This window comes from Cupressus sempervirens, chromosome 2 (assembly GCF_028749045.1).
Source record: "Cupressus sempervirens isolate cs-2001-9-10 chromosome 2, ASM2874904v1, whole genome shotgun sequence".
Lineage (NCBI taxonomy): Eukaryota > Viridiplantae > Streptophyta > Pinopsida > Cupressales > Cupressaceae > Cupressus > Cupressus sempervirens.
Window position 1 is genome coordinate 560,769,309 of NC_143119.1, and position 18,103 is coordinate 560,787,411.

The following is an 18,103-nucleotide window of genomic DNA, read 5'->3' on the forward strand; positions in this document are numbered from 1 at the left end:
TCAATGAAAAATGTGACCAAACAGCCATCCACGACACCGTTTTTGGAGCTCGCCCAGATCGGCTCGGCCAGAATGGCTCGCCCAGATCGGCTCGGCCAGCATGGTGACTTGCTGACTTGGTGAGAGTACTTTGAACTGTCAAGAACAAAGGCCAATCTCACATGCAAACTTTGCTACTGCACAAACATAGCTTGCAATTATAGAGAAATTGCAAGGCCGTCACAATGGCCCGAGGCCAATGCTCCGACTACTAAGTCGATTTTCTCTTGCAATCGCCATGCCGCCGTTCACAGAGAGATCTCCCCATTCACTTGTGACGACGCACAATCCAAGTGCTAGACGCGAGCTCGCCCTTGAAAGGCCGCGTTCCAAGACATCCCGATGACACATTGGAACGACAACCGCTTTCGAACCATTCCCAATGTTGTGCTGATCGAGTTGACACAGAGGCGATCTTATGGAACTCCCGCGTATCGATCGGGAAGTGCTTCCATACCCATCTCTCACAAAAACCAATGTTAGCTGAACAATTTTATAATCCAAGGCTCGTATCCATCGATATCGTCGGCACTGGGTCTATATTCAAAGGCCACGGAGAGGTTCCGATAAGAGAAGCTCCCCTGCTCGCTTGCACAAACATCCCCAAATGCTAGACGCAAGCTCCCGCACTTAGCATCGCTCTCCAGATCACCGCAATGACACATTGGAACGACAACCGCTGTCGAACAACTGCCGAATTTGTGCAGTTGGAGTGAGAAACGAGAGCCAGATCGGGTCGACGAAAACGGCTAAGCCAGATCGGGTCCGCCAGCATGGCTCGGCCACCATTTTTCGCCGAGAGCTTTCGATATTAAAGCTCCCATGTAGCCGCGATAAGTACACCATGACAAATTGCTAGAGTGCAGAGCACCCATAGCAAATTGCCATTATACCAAGCAACGCCGGAGTGCTAGATAAAGGCTCACGTTTAGATCAAGTTTTAAAACCACCAAAAACACACGCCATGGATCGGCAACCGCTGCCTCACCTTTTCCAAAATTGAGTCATCGGAAAACATGATCTAAAGGAGAGCCGAGGAAAAGCACTGAGATTGCTTCATGCCCCTTTCATTCATTCAACATCATCATACACCGTTTGAAAACCCAACTATCCGATCCGCCTAGACACCAATGTTGAATCAATGAAAGGGGCATGGGAGAGGCTCGCGGCAACAACCTCTCCTATATAAGCTATTAGTGCGAGGCTCGCTCTGCATTAGAAATCTGCGATAGCGCGGACAACTCCCTTAAAAATCCAATTCAATGAAAAATGTGACCAAACAGCCATCCACGACACCGTTTTTGGAGCTCGCCCAGATCGGCTCGGCCAGAATGGCTCGCGCAGATCGGCTCGGCCAGCATGGCTCGCCCAGCCTTGGTGAGAGTACTTCGAACTGTCAAGAACAAAGGCCAATCTAACGTGCAAACTCTGCGACTGCGCAAACATAGGTTGCAATTATAGAGAAATTGCAAGGCCGTCACAATGGCCCGAGGCCAATGCTCCGACTACTAAGTCAATTTTCTCTTGCAATCGCCATGCCGCCGTTCACAGAGAGACCTCCCCAATCACTTGTGACGACGCACAATCCAAGTGCTAGACGCGAGCTCGCCCTTGAAAGGCTGCGTTCCAAGACATCCTGATGACACATTGGAACGACAACCGCTGTCGAACCATTCCCAATGTTGTGCCGATCGAGTTGGCACAGAGGCGACCAAACAGCCATCCACGACACCATTTTTGGAGCTCGGCAAGATCGGCTCAGCCAGAACGGCTCGGCCAGCATGGCTCGGCCAGCATGGCTCGGCCAGAACGGCTCACCCAGATCGGCTCGGCCAGCATGGCTCGGCCAGAACGGCTCGCCCAGATCGGCTCGACCAGAATGGCTCGCCCAGATTGGCTCGGCCAGCATGGCTCGGCCAGAACGGCTCGCCCAGATCGGCTCGGCCAGAATGGCTCGCCCAGATCGGCTCGGCCAACATGGCTCGCCCAGATTGGCTCGGCCAGAATGGTTCGCCCAGATTGGCTCGGCCAGAACGGCTCGCCCAGATCGGCTCGGCCAGCATGGCTCGGCCAGAACGGCTCGCCCAGATCGGCTCGGCCAGAATGGCTCGCCCAGATCGGCTCGGCCAGCATGGCTCGCCCAGCCTTGGTGAGAGTACTTGGAACCGTCAAGAACAAAGCCCAATCATACATGCAAACTCTGCTATGCGCAAACATAGGTTGCAATTATAGAGAAATTGCAAGGCCGTCACAATGGCCCGAGGCGAATGCTCTGACTACTAAGTCAATTTTCTCTTGCAATCGCCATGCTGCCGTTCACAAAGAGATCTCCCCATTCACTTGTGACGAAGCACAATCCAAGTGCTAGACGTGAGCTCGCCCTTGAAAGGCCGTGTTCCAAGACATCCCGATGACACATTGGAACGACAACCACTGTCGAACCATTCCCAATGTTGTGCCGATCGAGTTGGCACAGAGGCGACCAAACAGCCATCCACGACACCATTTTTGGAGCTCGGCCAGATCGGCTCGGCCAGCATGGCTCGGCCAGAACGGCTCGCCCAGATCGGCTTGGCCAGAACGGCTCACCCAGATCGGCTCGGCCAGCATGGCTCGGCCACAACGGCTCGCCCAGATCGGCTCGGCCAGAACGGGTCGCCCAGATCGGCTCGGCCAGAATGGCTTGCCCAGAACGGCTCGGCAGGATCGGGTCGGCCAGAATGGCTCGCCCAGATCGGCTCGGCCAGCATGGCTCGCCCAGATCGGCTCGGCCAGATCGGGACGATGACTTGATGAACGGACTTAGAGATTTGACTTGGTGGGCCGACCTGGCGGGGTGACTTGATGAACGCACTTGAAGGGTCGACTTGGTGGGGTGACTCTATGAACGGACCTAAAGAGTTGACTTGGTGAGAGTACTTGGCGGGGTGACTCGATGAAAGGACTTAAAGAGTCGACTTGGTGAGAGTACTTGGTGGGGCGACTTGATGAACGCACTTGAAGAATCGACTTGGTTAGAGTACTTGGTGGCGCGACTTGATGAACGGACTCAAAGAGTCGACTTGGTGAGAGTACCTGGTGGCTCGACTTGATGAGCAGACTTAAAGAGTCAACTTGGTGAGAGTACTTGGCGGGGTGAACTGATGAACGAACATAAAGAGTCAGCTTGGTGGGAGTACTTGGTGGGCCGACCTGGTGGGGTGACTTTATGGACGGACTTAAAGAGTCGACTTGGTTAGATTACTTGTTCTGGTGACTTGATGAACGAACTTCGAGAGTCGACTTGGTGGGGTGACTTGATGAAAGGACTTAAAGGGTCGACTTGGTGAGAGTACTTGGCGGGGCGACTTAATGAACGGACTTAAAGGGTCGACTTGGCGGGGTGACTTGATGAACGGACCTAAAGAGTTGACTTGGTGAGAGTACTTGGCGGGGTGAACTGATGAACGGACTTAAAGAGTCGACTTGGTGAGAGTACTTGGTGGGCCGACTTGATGAACAGACTTATAGAGTCGACTTGGTGAGAGTAGTTGTTCTGGTGACTTGATGAACGGACTTAAAGACTCGGCTTGGCGGGGTGACTTGATGAAAGGACTTAAAGAGTCGACTTGGTGGGGTGACTCGATGAACGAACTTAGAGGGTCGACTTTGCGGGGTGACCTGATGAACGGACCTAAAGAGTTGACTTGGTGAGAGTACTCGGTGGGGTGACCTGATGAACAGACTTAGAGAGTCGACTTGGTGAGAGTCCTTGGTGGGCCGACCTGGTTGGGTGACTTCGTGAACTGACTTAAAGAGTCAACTTGGTGGGAGTACTTGGTGGGGTGACTTGATGAACGGACTTCAAGGGTCGACTTGGCGAGGTGACTTGATGAACGGTCCTAAAGAGTTGACTTGGTGTGGTGACTTGATGAAAAGACTTAAAGAGTCGAATTGGTGAGAGTACTTGGTGGGGTGACTTGATGAACGCACTTGAAGGGTCGACTTGGTGGGGTGACTTTATGAACGGACCTAAAGAGTTGACGTGGTGAGAGTGCTTGGTGGGGTGACTTGATGAACATAGTTAAAGAGTCGACTTGGTGAGAGTAGTTGGTCGGGTGACTTGATGAACGCACTCGAAGAATCGACTTGGTTAGAGTACTTGGTGGGGTGACTTGATGAACGGACTTAAAGATTCGACTTGGTGGGCCGACCTGGCGGGGTGACTTGATGAACGGACTTAGAGAGTCGACTTGGTGAGAGTACTTGGTGGGCCGACCTAGCCGGGTGACTTGATGAACAAACTTAAAGAGACGACTTGGTGAGAGTACCCGGTGGGCTGACCTGGTCACGTGACTTGATGAACGGACTTAAAGAGTTGACTTGGTGGGCCGACTTGGCTGGGTGACTTGATGAACGAACTTAAAGGGTCAACTTGGTGGGTCAAACTAGCGGGGTGACTTGGTGAGAGTACTTGGTGGGCTGACCTGGCAGGGTGACTTGATGAACGAACTTAGAGAGTCGACTTTATGAGAGTACTTGGTGGGTCGAACTGGCGGGGTGACTTGATGAACGAACTTAAAGAGTCGACCTGGTGAGAGAACTTGGTGGGCCGAGCTGGCGAGGTGAATTGATGAACGAACCTAAAGAGTCGACTTTGTGAGAGTACTTGGTGGGCCGACCTGGCGGGGTGAGTTGATGACCAAACTTAAAGGGTCAACTTGGTGAGAGTACTTGGTGGGCCGACCTGGCGGGGCGACTTGATGAACGAACTTAAAGAGTCGACTTGGTGAGAGTACTCGGTGGGGTGACCTGATGAACAAACCTAAAGAGTCGACCTGGTGAGAGTACTTGGTGGGCCGACCTGGCGGGGTGACTTGGTGAGCAAACTTAAAGAGTCGACTTGGTGAGAGTAGTTGGTGGGCTGACCTGGCGGGGTGACTTGATGAACGAACTTAAAGAGTCGACCTGGTGGGCCGACTTGGCAGAGTGACTTCATGAACGAACTTAAAGAGTCCACTCGGTGGGCCGACCTGGCGGGGTGACTTGATGAACGAACTTAAAGAGTCGACTTGGTGAGAGTAATTTGTGGGCTGACCTAGCGGGGTGACTTGATGAATGAACTTAAAGAGTCGACTTGGTGGGGTGACTTGATGAACGCACTTGAAGGGTCGACTTGGTGGGGTGACTCTATGAACGGACCTAAAGAGTTGACTTGGTGGGGTGACTCGATGAAAGGACTTAAAGAGTCGACTTGGTGAGAGTACTTGGTGGCTCGACTTTATGAGCAGACTTAAAGAGTCCACTTGGTGAGAGTGGGCCTAACGGGGCGATGTGGTGAGTGGGCCTAACGGGGCGAGTTGGTGGGGCGACTTGGCGAGTGGTATTAGAGAGCCGACGTGGTGAGGCGACTCGGCGAGTTGGTTCGTTGAGATGACATGGTGAGCTGACTTGGCGAGTCGACCCGGCGAGCGAACTTAAAGAGTCGACTTGGCAACGTACTCGAGCCGACTTGGTGAGGTGACCCGGCGAGCGGGCTCAAAGAGTCAACATGGTGAGGCGACTCATTGAGTCAACATGGTGAGGCGACTCATGGTGAGGAGCTATCCTTGAGGCAACTTGGTGGGCCTACTTGATTAGTCGACTTGGTGAGCCGACCTGACGAGCTGACACGGTGAGCGGGCTTAAAGAGGGGACGACTTGGTGGGGTAACTCGGCAAGCCAACTTATCGAGGCGAGATGGTGAGTCGACTTGGTGAGCTGACTTGGTGAGCGCACTTAAAGAGTCAACTTCGTGAGGTGACTCGGCGAGTTAGCCCGCTGATGCGACTTGGGCGGGCCGACCTGGCGAACGAACTTAAAGAGGCGACTTGGGCGGGCTGACCTGGCGAGCGAACTTAAAGAGTTGACTTGGCAATGCACTTGAACAATCGACTTGGTGAGCTGACATGGTGAGTGGGCTTAGAGAAGCAACTCGGGGGGGGCGACTTGATGAACGGACTTAAAGGGTCGACTTGGCGGGGTGACTTGATGAACGGACCTAAAGAGTTGACTTGGTGAGAGTACTTGGCGGGGTGAACTGATGAACGGACTTAAAGAGTCGACTTGGTGGGAGTACTTGGTGGGCCGACTTGATGAACGGACTTATAGAGTCGACTTGGTGAGAGTAGTTGTTCTGGTGACTTGATGAACAGACTTAAAGAGTCGGCTTGGCGGGGTGACTTGATGAAAGGACTTAAACAGTCGACTTGGTCGGGTGAATCGATGAACGAACTTAGAGGGTCGACTTTGCGGGGTGACCTGATGAACGGACCTAAAGAGTTGACTTGGTGAGAGTACTCGGTGGGGTGACCTGATGAACAGACTTAGAGAGTCGACTTGGTGAGAGTCCTTGGTGGGCCGACCTGGTTGGGTGACTTCGTGAACTGACTTAAAGAGTCGACTTGGTGGGAGTACTTGGTGGGGTGACTTGATGAACGGACTTCAAGGGTCGACTTGGCGAGGTGACTTGATGAACGGTCCTAAAGAGTTGACTTGGTGTGGTGACTTGATGAAAAGACTTAAAGAGTCCAATTGGTGAGAGTACTTGGTGGGGTGATTTGATGAACGCACTTGAAGGGTCGACTTGGTGGGGTGACTTTATGAACGGACCTAAAGAGTTGACGTGGTGAGAGTGCTTGGTGGGGTGACTTGATGAACATAGTTAAAGAGTCGACTTGGTGAGAGTAGTTGGTCGGGTGACTTGATGAACACACTGGAAGAATCGACTTGGTTAGAGTACTTGGTGGGGTGACTTGATGAACGGACTTAAAGATTCGACTTGGTGGGCCGACCTGGCGGGGTGACTTGATGAACGGACTTAGAGAGTCGACTTGGTGAGAGTACTTGGTGGGCCGACCTGGCCGGGTGACTTGATGAACAAACTTAAAGAGACGACTTGGTGAGAGTACCCGGTGGGCTGACCTGGTCACGTGACTTGATGAACGGACTTAAAGAGTCGACTTGGTGGGCCGACTTGGCCGGGTGACTTGATGAACGAACTTAAAGGGTCAACTTGGTGGGTCGAACTAGCGGGGTGACTTGGTGAGAGTACTTGGTGGGCTGACCTGGCAGGGTGACTTGATGAACGAACTTAGAGAGTCGACTTTGTGAGAGTACTTGGTGGGTCGAACTGGCGGGGTGACTTGATGAACGAACTTAAAGAGTCGACCTGGTGAGAGAACTTGGTGGGCCGAGCTGGCGGGGTGAATTGATGAACGAACCTAAAGAGTCGACTTTGTGAGAGTACTTGGTGGGCCGACCTGGCGGGGTGAGTTGATGACCGAACTTAAAGGGTCGACTTGGTGAGAGTACTTGGTGGGCCGACCTGGCGGGGCGACTTGATGAACGAACTTAAAGAGTCGACTTGGTGAGAGTACTCGATGGGGTGACCTGATGAACAAACCTAAAGAGTCGACCTGGTGAGAGTACTTGGTGGGCCGACCTGGCAGGGTGACTTGGTGAGCAAACTTAAAGAGTCGACTTGGTGAGAGTAGTTGGTGGGCTGACCTGGCGGGGTGACTTGATGAATGAACTTAAAGAGTCGACCTGGTGGGCCGACTTGGCAGAGTGACTTCATGAACGAACTTAAAGAGTCCACTCGGTGGGCCGACCTGGCGGGGTGACTTGATGAACGAACTTAAAGAGTCGACTTGGTGAGAGTAATTTGTGGGCTGACCTGGCGGGGTGACTTGATGAATGAACTTAAAGAGTCAACTTGGTGGGGTGACTTGATGAACGCACTTGAAGGGTCGACTTGGTGGGGTGACTCTATGAACGGACCTAAAGAGTTGACTTGGTGGGGTGACTCGATGAAAGGACTTAAAGAGTCGACTTGGTGAGAGTACTTGGTGGCTCGACTTTATGAGCAGACTTAAAGAGTCCACTTGGTGAGAGTGGGCCTAACGGGGCGATGTGGTGAGTAGGCCTAACGGGGCGAGTTGGTGGGGTGACTTGGCGAGTGGTATTAGAGAGCCGACGTGGTGAGGCGACTCGGCGAGTTGGTTCGTTGAGATGACATGGTGAGCTGACTTGGCGAGTCGACCCGGCGAGCGAACTTAAAGAGTCGACTTGGCAACGTACTCGAGCCGACTTGGTGAGGTGACCCGGCGAGCGGGCTCAAAGAGTCAACATGGTGAGGCGACTCATTGAGTCAACATGGTGAGGCGACTCATGGTGAGGAGCTATCCTTGAGGCGACTTGGTGGGCCTACTTGATTAGTCGACTTGGTGAGCCGACCTGACGAGCTGACACGGTGAGCGGGCTTAAAGAGGCGACGACTTGGTGGGGTAACTCGGCAAGCCAACTTATCGAGGCGAGATGGTGAGTCGACTTGGTGAGCTGACTTGGTGAGCGCACTTAAAGAGTCAACTTCGTGAGGTGACTCGGCGAGTTAGCCCGCTGATGCGACTTGGGCGGGCCGACCTGGCGAACGAACTTAAAGAGGCGACTTGGGCGGGCTGACCTGGCGAGCGAACTTAAAGAGTTGACTTGGCAACGCACTTGAACAATCGACTTGGTGAGCTGACATGGTGAGTGGGCTTAGAGAAGCAACTCGGGGGGGGGCGACTTGATGAACGGACTTAAAGGGTCGACTTGGCGGGGTGACTTGATGAACGGACCTAAAGAGTTGACTTGGTGAGAGTACTTGGCGGGGTGAACTGATGAACGGACTTAAAGAGTCAACTTGGTGGGAGTACTTGGTGGGCTGACTTGATGAACGGACTTATAGAGTCGACTTGGTGAGAGTAGTTGTTCTGGTGACTTGATGAACGGACTTAAAGAGTCGGCTTGGCGGGGTGACTTGATGAAAGGACTTAAACAGTCGACTTGGTCGGGTGACTCGATGAACGAACTTAGAGGGTCAACTTTGCGGGGTGACCTGATGAACGGACCTAAAGAGTTGACTTGGTGAGAGTACTCGGTGGGGTGACCTGATGAACAGACTTAGAGAGTCGACTTGGTGAGAGTCCTTGGTGGGCCGACCTGGTTGGGTGACTTCGTGAACTGACTTAAAGAGTCGACTTGGTGGGAGTACTTGGTGGGGTGACTTAATGAACGGACTTCAAGGGTCGACTTGGCGAGGTGACTTGATGAACGGTCCTAAAGAGTTGACTTGGTGTGGTGACTTGATGAAAAGACTTAAAGAGTCGAACTGGTGAGAGTACTTGGTGGGGTGACTTGATGAACGCACTTGAAGGGTCGACTTGGTGGGGTGACTTTATGAACGGACCTAAAGAGTTGACGTGGTGAGAGTGCTTGGTGGGGTGACTTGATGAACATAGTTAAAGAGTCGACTTGGTGAGAGTAGTTGGTCGGGTGACTTGATGAACGCACTCGAAGAATCGACTTGGTTAGAGTACTTGGTGGGGTGACTTGATGAACGGACTTAAAGATTCGACTTGGTGGGCCGACCTGGCGGGGTGACTTGATGAACGGACTTAGAGAGTCGACTTGGTGAGAGTACTTGGTGGGCCGACCTGGCCGGGTGACTTGATGAACAAACTTAAAGAGACGACTTGGTGAGAGTACCCGGTGGGCTGACCTGGTCACGTGACTTGATGAACGGACTTAAAGAGTCGACTTGGTGGGCCGACTTGGCCGGGTGACTTGATGAATGAACTTAAAGGGTCGACTTGGTGGGTCGAACTAGCAGGGTGACTTGGTGAGAGTACTTGGTGGGCTGACCTGGCAGGGTGACTTGATGAACGAACTTAGAGAGTCGACTTTGTGAGAGTACTTGGTGGGTCGAACTGGCGGGGTGACTTGATGAACGAACTTAAAGAGTCGACCTGGTGAGAGAACTTGGTGGGCCGAGCTGGCGGGGTGAATTGATGAACGAACCTAAAGAGTCGACTTTGTGAGAGTACTTGGTGGGCTGACCTGGCGGGGTGAGTTGATGACCGAACTTAAAGGGTCGACTTGGTGAGAGTACTTGGTGGGCCGACCTGGCGGGGCGACTTGATGAACGAACTTAAAGAGTCGACTTGGTGAGAGTACTCGGTGGGGTGACCTGATGAACAAACCTAAAGAGTCGACCTGGTGAGAGTACTTGGTGGGCCGACCTGGCGGGGTGACTTGGTGAGCAAACTTAAAGAGTCGACTTGGTGAGAGTAGTTGGTGGGCTAACCTGGCAGGGTGACTTGATGAACAAACTTAAAGAGTCGACCTGGTGGGCCAACTTGGCAGAGTGACTTCATGAATGAACTTAAAGAGTCCACTCGGTGGGCCGACCTGGCGGGGTGACTTGATGAACGAACTTAAAGAGTCGACTTGGTGAGAGTAATTTGTGGGCTGACCTGGCGGGGTGACTTGATGAATGAACTTAAAGAGTTGACTTGGTGGGGTGACTTGATGAACGCACTTGAAGGGTCGACTTGGTGGGGTGACTCTATGAACGGACCTAAAGAGTTGACTTGGTGGGGTGACTCGATGAAAGGACTTAAAGAGTCAACTTGGTGAGAGTACTTGGTGGCTCGACTTTATGAGCAGACTTAAAGAGTCCACTTGGTGAGAGTGGGCCTAACGGGGCGATGTGGTGAGTGGGCCTAACGGGGCGAGTTGGTGGGGTGACTTGGCGAGTGGTATTAGAGAGCCGACGTGGTGAGGCGACTCGGTGAGTTGGTTCGTTGAGATGACATGGTGAGCTGACTTGGCGAGTCGACCCGGCGAGCGAACTTAAAGAGTCGACTTGGCAACGTACTCGAGCCGACTTGGTGAGGCGACCCGGCGAGCGGGCTCAAAGAGTCAACATGGTGAGGCGACTCATTGAGTCAACATGGTGAGGCGACTCATGGTGAGGAGCTATCCTTGAGGCGACTTGGTGGGCCTACTTGATTAGTCGACTTGGTGAGCCGACTTGATGAGCTGACACGGTGAGCGGGCTTAAAGAGGGGATGACTTGGTGGGGTAACTCGGCAAGCCAACTTATCGAGGCGAGATGGTGAGTCGACTTGGTGAGCTGACTTGGTGAGCGCACTTAAAGAGTCAACTTCGTGAGGTGACTCGGCGAGTTAGCCCGCTGATGCGAATTGGGCGGGCCAACCTGGCGAACGAACTTAAAGAGGCGACTTGGGCGGGCTGACCTGGCGAGCGAACTTAAAGAGTTGACTTGGCAACGCACTTGAACAATCGACTTGGTGAGCTGACATGGTGAGTGGGCTTAGAGAAGCAACTCGGGGGGGGGCGACTTGATGAATGGACTTCAAGGGTCGACTTGGCGGGGTGACTTGATGAACGGACCTAAAGAGTTGACTTGGTGAGAGTACTTGGCGGGGTGAACTGATGAACGGACTTAAAGAGTCGACTTGGTGGGCCGACTTGATGAACGGACTTATAGAGTCGACTTGGTGAGAGTAGTTGTTCTGGTGACTTGATGAACGGACTTAAAGAGTCAGCTTGGCGGGGTGACTTGATGAAAGGACTTAAACAGTCGACTTGGTCGGGTGACTCGATGAACGAACTTAGAGGGTCGACTTTGCGGGGTGACCTGATGAACGGACCTAAAGAGTTGACTTGGTGAGAGTACTCGGTGGGGTGACCTGATGAACAGACTTAGAGAGTCGACTTGGTGAGAGTCCTTGGTGGGCCGACCTGGTTGGGTGACTTCGTGAACTGACTTAAAGAGTCGACTTGGTGGGAGTACTTGGTGGGGTGACTTGATGAACGGACTTCAAGGGTCGACTTGGCGAGGTGACTTGATGAACGGTCCTAAAGAGTTGACTTGGTGTGGTGACTTGATGAAAAGACTTAAAGAGTCGAATTGGTGAGAGTACTTGGTGGGGTGACTTGATGAACGCACTTGAAGGGTCGACTTGGTGGGGTGACTTTATGAACGGACCTAAAGAGTTGACGTGGTGAGAGTGCTTGGTGGGGTGACTTGATGAACATAGTTAAAGAGTCGACTTGGTGAGAGTAGTTGGTCGGGTGACTTGATGAACGCACTCGAAGAATCGACTTGGTTAGAGTACTTGGTGGGGTGACTTGATGAACGGACTTAAAGATTCGACTTGGTGGGCCGACCTGGCGGGGTGACTTGATGAACGGACTTAGAGAGTCGACTTGGTGAGAGTACTTGGTGGGCCGACCTAGCCGGGTGACTTGATGAACAAACTTAAAGAGACGACTTGGTGAGAGTACCCGGTGGGCTGACCTGGTCATGTGACTTGATGAACGGACTTAAAGAGTCGACTTGGTGGGCCGACTTGGCCGGGTGACTTGATGAACGAACTTAAAGGGTCGACTTGGTGGGTCGAACTAGCGGGGTGACTTGGTGAGAGTACTTGGTGGGCTGACCTGGCAGGGTGACTTGATGAACGAACTTAGAGAGTCGAATTTGTGAGAGTACTTGGTGGGTCGAACTGGCGGGGTGACTTGATGAACGAACTTAAAGAGTCGACCTGGTGAGAGAACATGGTGGGCCGAGCTGGCGGGGTGAATTGATGAACGAACCTAAAGAGTCGACTTTGTGAGAGTACTTGGTGGGCTGACCTGGCGGGGTGACTTGATGACCGAACTTAAAGGGTCGACCTGGTGAGAGTACTTGGTGGGCCGACCTGGCGGGGCGACTTGATGAACGAACTTAAAGAGTCGACTTGGTGAGAGTACTCGGTGGGGTGACCTGATGAACAAACCTAAAGAGTCGACCTGGTGAGAGTACTTGGTGGGCCGACCTGGCGGGGTGACTTGGTGAGCAAACTTAAAGAGTCGACTTGGTGAGAGTAGTTGGTGGGCTAACCTGGCGGGGTGACTTGATGAACGAACTTAAAGAGTCGACCTGGTGGGCCGACTTGGCAGAGTGACTTCATGAACGAACTTAAAGAGTCCACTCGGTGGGCCGACCTGGCGGGGTGAGTTGATGAACGAACTTAAAGAGTCGACTTGGTGAGAGTAATTTGTGGGCTGACCTGGCGGGGTGACTTGATGAATGAACTTAAAGAGTCGACTTGGTGGGGTGACTTGATGAACGCACTTGAAGGGTCGACTTGGTGGGGTGACTCTATGAACGAACCTAAAGAGTTGACTTGGTGGGGTGACTCGATGAAAGGACTTAAAGAGTCGACTTGGTGAGAGTACTTGGTGGCTCGACTTTATGAGCAGACTTAAAGAGTCCACTTGGTGAGAGTGGGCCTAACAGGGCGATGTGGTGAGTGGGCCTAACGGGGCGAGTTGGTGGGGCGACTTGGCGAGTGGTATTAGAGAGCCGACATGGTGAGGCGACTCGGCGAGTTGGTTCGTTGAGATGACATGGTGAGCTGACTTGGCGAGTCGACCCGGTGAGTGAACTTAAAGAGTCGACTTGGCAACGTACTCGAGCCGACTTGGTGAGGCGACCCGGCGAGCGGGCTCAAAGAGTCAACATGGTGAGGCGACTCATTGAGTCAACATGGTGAGGCGACTCATGGTGAGGAGCTATCCTTGAGGCGACTTGGTGGGCCTACTTGATTAGTCGACTTGGTGAGCCGACCTAACGAGCTGACACGGTGAGCGGGCTTAAAGAGGGGACGACTTGGTGGGGTAACTCGGCAAGCCAACTTATCGAGGCGAGATGGTGAGTCGACTTGGTGAGCTGACTTGGTGAGCGCACTTAAAGAGTCAACTTCGTGAGGTGACTCGGCGAGTTAGCCCGCTGATGCGACTTGGGCGGGCCGACCTGGCGAACGAACTTAAAGAGGCGACTTGGGCGGGCTGACCTGGCGAGCGAACTTAAAGAGTTGACTTGGCAACGCACTTGAACAATCGACTTGGTGAGCTGACATGGTGAGTGGGCTTAGAGAAGCAACTCGGGGGGGGCGACCTGATGAACGGACTTAAAGGGTCGACTTGGCGGGGTGACTTGATGAACGGACCTAAAGAGTTGACTTGGTGAGAGTACTTGGCGGGGTGAACTGATGAACGGACTTAAAGTGTCGACTTGGTGGGCCGACTTGATGAATGGACTTATAGAGTCGACTTGGTGAGAGTAGTTGTTATGGTGACTTGATGAACGGACTTAAAGAGTCGGCTTGGCGGGGTGACTTGATGAAAGGACTTAAACAGTCAACTTGGTCGGGTGACTCGATGAACGAACTTAGAGGGTCGACTTTGCGGGGTGACCTGATGAACGGACCTAAAGAGTTGACTTGGTGAGAGTACTCGGTGGGGTGACCTGATGAACAGACTTAGAGAGTCGACTTGGTGAGAGTCCTTGGTGGGCCGACCTGGTTGGGTGACTTCGTGAACTGACTTAAAGAGTCGACTTGGTGGGAGTACTTGGTGGGGTGACTTGATGAACGGACTTCAAGGGTCGACTTGGCGAGGTGACTTGATGAACGGTCCTAAAGAGTTGACTTGGTGTGGTGACTTGATGAAAAGACTTAAAGAGTCGAATTGGTGAGAGTACTTTGTGGGGTGACTTGATGAACGCACTTGAAGGGTCGACTTGGTGGGGTGACTTTATGAATGGACCTAAAGAGTTGACGTGGTGAGAGTGCTTGGTGGGGTAACTTGATGAACATAGTTAAAGAGTCGACTTGGTGAGAGTAGTTGGTCGGGTGACTTGATGAACGCACTCCAAGAATCGACTTGGTTAGAGTACTTGGTGGGGTGACTTGATGAACGGACTTAAAGATTCGACTTGGTGGGCCGACTGGCGGGGTGACTTGATGAACGGACTTAGAGAGTCGACTTGGTGAGAGTACTTGGTGGGCCGACCTGGCCGGGTGACTTGATGAACAAACTTAAAGAGACGACTTGGTGAGAGTACCCGGTGGGCTGACCTGGTCACGTGACTTGATGAACGGACTTAAAGAGTCGACTTGGTGGGCCGACTTGGCCGGGTGACTTGATGAACGAACTTAAAGGGTCGACTTGGTGGGTCAAACTAGCGGGGTGACTTGGTGAGAGTACTTGGTGGGCTGACCTGGCAGGGTGACTTGATGAACGAACTTAGAGAGTCGACTTTGTGAGAGTACTTGGTGGGTCGAACTGGCGGGGTGACTTGATGAACGAACTTAAAGAGTCGACCTGGTGAGAGAACTTGGTGGGCCGAGCTGGCGGGGTGAATTGATGAACGAACCTAAAGAGTCGACTTTGTGAGAGTACTTGGTGGGCCGACCTGGCGGGGTGAGTTGATGACCGAACTTAAAGGGTCGACTTGGTGAGAGTACTTGGTGGGCCGACCTGGCGGGGCGACTTGATGAACGAACTTAAAGAGTCGACTTGGTGAGAGTACTCGGTGGGGTGACCTGATGAACAAACCTAAAGAGTCGACCTGGTGAGAGTACTTGGTGGGCCGACCTGGCGGGGTGACTTGGTGAGCAAACTTAAAGAGTCGACTTGGTGAGAGTAGTTGGTGGGCTGACCTGGTGGGGTGACTTAATGAACAAACTTAAAGAGTCGACCTGGTGGGCCGACTTGGCAGAGTGACTTCATGAACGAACTTAAAGAGTCCACTCGGTGGGCCGACCTGGCGGGGTGAGTTGATGAACGAACTAAAAGAGTCGACTTGGTGAGAGTAATTTGTGGGCTGACCTGGCGGGGTGACTTGATGAATGAACTTAAAGAGTTGACTTGGTGGGGTGACTTGATGAACGCACTTGAAGGGTCGACTTGGTGGGGTGACTCTATGAACGGACCTAAAGAGTTGACTTGGTGGGTTGACTCGATGAAAGGACTTAAAGAGTCAACTTGGTGAGAGTACTTGGTGGCTCGACTTTATGAGCAGACTTAAAGAGTCCACTTGGTGAGAGTGGGCCTAACGGGGTGATGTGGTGAGTGGGCCTAACGGGGCGAGTTGGTGGGGTGACTTGGCGAGTGGTATTAGAGAGCCGACGTGGTGAGGCGACTCGGCAAGTTGGTTCGTTGAGATGACATGGTGAGCTGACTTGGCGAGTCGACCCGGCGAGCGAACTTAAAGAGTCGACTTGGCAACGTACTCGAGCCGACTTGGTGAGGCGACCCGGCGAGCAGGCTCAAAGAGTCTACATGGTGAGGCGACTCATTGAGTCAACATGGTGAGGCGACTCATGGTGAGGAGCTATCCTTGAGGCGACTTGGTGGGCCTACTTGATTAGTCGACTTGGTGAGCCGACCTGACGAGCTGACACGGTGAGCGGGCTTAAAGAGGCGACGACTTGGTGGGGTAACTCGGCAAGCCAACTTATCGAGGCGAGATGGTGAGTCGACTTGGTGAGCTGACTTGGTGAGCGCACTTAAAGAGTCAACTTCGTGAGGTGACTCGGCGAGTTAGCCCGCTGATGCGACTTGGGCGGGCTGACCTGGCGAACGAACTTAAAGAGGCGACTTGGGCGGGCTGACCTGGCGAGTGAACTTAAAGAGTTGACTTGGCAACGCACTTGAACAATCAACTTGGTGAGCTGACATGGTGAGTGGGCTTAGAGAAGCAACTCGGCGGGGCGACTTGGCGAGCACACCTGCTGGGGCAAGGTGGTAAAACGACTAGGTGATTCGACTTGGTGAGCTGACTTGGTGAGCGAACTTAAGGGGTCGACTTGGTGAGGCAACCTGAATAGTCGACTCGGTGAGGTGACTTGGGGAGCCGACATGGTGAGCGGTCTTAAAGAAGAGGCGACCTGGTGGGGCAACCTGGTGAGGCGAGACGGTAAGTCATCTTGGTGAGCCGGCTTGACGAGCTGTGAGTGGACTTAAAGAGTCAATTCTTGATTTGGCAAAGACCACATGGTTAGATGACTTGGTGAGCCGACCTGGCTAGCAAAATTGGCAAGCAAACTTATAGAATCGACTTGCTGTCCCCAGCCAGGATCGCACGCCTGGGTCGACCCAACTTGGGTCACCCGACTAGGTCAACCCATCTCCGTCGCCCCAGCCTCGGGCGACCCGACTGGGTCGCCAGAGTGGGTCGACGAGGGGAAAAAAAAAAAAAAAACAAAAAAAATCATGAGAGGCCCTGTACAGCGAAAAGCGCTAAATTTTGCGCATTACAAAAAAAAAAAAAAAAAAACAAGTTACCCGCTTTTGGATCACGCACAAGTTTCAGTTCACGTATTGCCGAGCCGACTCGAGGCGTTACGCCTAGCTAGCCGGATTCGAGGTAGGGTAGCCGAAATGATTCGATTTGAGAATTTTCTTTATAAAAAGAGATCATGATAGGCCTCATAAGGCAAAAAAGAATGAAATTTTGGGAGTTAAAAAAAAAAACGTTACCCGGTTTTGGATCGCGCACAGGGCTCGGGTCACGTAGCATCGAGGTGCCCTGGGTGACATGATTCGAGCGAAAAGTCGACGGTGGCATGAGTCGTGCAAAAACATTGGAGGCCATTAAGGCTCGAGGCGCTTCGAGTCGAGGTTGTCGAGGCGGGTCGGGTTGAAAACTTTGGGCGTTAACCAAAAAGAAAAAGTTAACCGCTTTTGGATCATGTACACGGCTCGGGGCACTTAGAATCAAGTCGAGCACGGTGACATGAGTCGTGCAAAAAATTTGGAGACGACTCGAGTCGGGGCATCTGACTCTATTCGAGTTCAAAACTTTGGGACTTGACAAAAAAAAGAAAAAAGAAAAAGTTACCCTGTTTTGGATCACGTAAGTGACTCGGGCCACTCAGAATCAAGGCGAGTGCGATTACATGAGTCGAGGGAAAAAAAAAATGGAGGCGGTTAAGGCTCGAGGCAATTCGAGTCGGGGTAGCTGAGTCGATTCGAAAACTTTGGCCGTTAGCCAGAAAAAGAGTTAATCGCTTTTGGATCACGTACATGACTTGGGGCACATAGAATCAAGTCAAGCACGGTGACATGAGTGGTTCGAAAAAATTGCAGGCGATTAAGGCTCGAGGCGATTTGAGTTGGGGTTGCTGACACGATTCGGGTTGAAATCTTTGGGTGTTAACCAAAGAAGGAAGAAGTTAACCGCTTTTGGATCACGTACATGACTCGGGGCACCAAGTCGAGCACGGTGACATGAGTCCTGCGAAAAAACTGGAGGCGGTTAAGGCTCGAGGCGATACGAGTCGGGGTCGCCGACACAATTTGGGTTGAAAACTTTGGGCGTTAACCAAAAAAAAGAGTTGACCGCCTTTGGATCACGCACATG